We start from the raw sequence: 705 nt of genomic DNA, 5'->3' as shown, positions 1-705 counted from the left end.
AGCGAAAGTTTTTATTTATACAATCTCAGTTCCAAAAATGCAAACATGCACAAAAACACATGAAAATATACGTTAAACTATACACGAAACAGTACGTAAAACAGTTATCACCGATTGAACAGTATGGTAAGAATAGTAATATGTATTTTAAACCAAGAACACAATGAATTTACTTAATAAATAGAAATATCACTAGCTAGTGTTTTGCGATTGAAATGAGAAAGAGAAAAGTGAAAAAACTGGACGATTAGTGAAACAATACCTTGAATAATCTTCTTCTTTTGTTTCTGTGTTTTTATGGAGATTTTGAAGTTTTCTTGTAGATTTCCTTGAGTTTTCGCGACGATTTTGACAGTTTCTTGAGAGATTTCGAGCGTCGTTTGAATATTCACGATTGGGGTTTTGATCGAGGAAGAAGAAGAAGAAGCACCTTTCATAATATGAGCGCACTATTGAAACGGTTGAGTAAGCACGTGTTTACACGCACGTTAATGTGAGGGTTGTTTTTGTTGGGCTTGGGCTAATTTGTATCAACTTGTAAGCCCAAAAGACTTGTATATATAACAGATTTGTTTTACATATATTTAATAGTAGTATAATGTTAAACCTATTTAAAATTTTTAGAGCATAAATAAGATATTTTTATATGTTAGAGAGAAAACTAAAATTTAATTCAAATATTAACCATTTAAAACACTACCTGTT

Source organism: Arachis ipaensis, chromosome B06 (genome assembly GCF_000816755.2).
Source record: "Arachis ipaensis cultivar K30076 chromosome B06, Araip1.1, whole genome shotgun sequence".
In the NCBI taxonomy this organism is placed as follows: domain Eukaryota; kingdom Viridiplantae; phylum Streptophyta; class Magnoliopsida; order Fabales; family Fabaceae; genus Arachis; species Arachis ipaensis.
The sequence above is the reverse complement of the archived record's forward strand: the minus strand, read 5'-3'. Positions refer to the sequence as shown.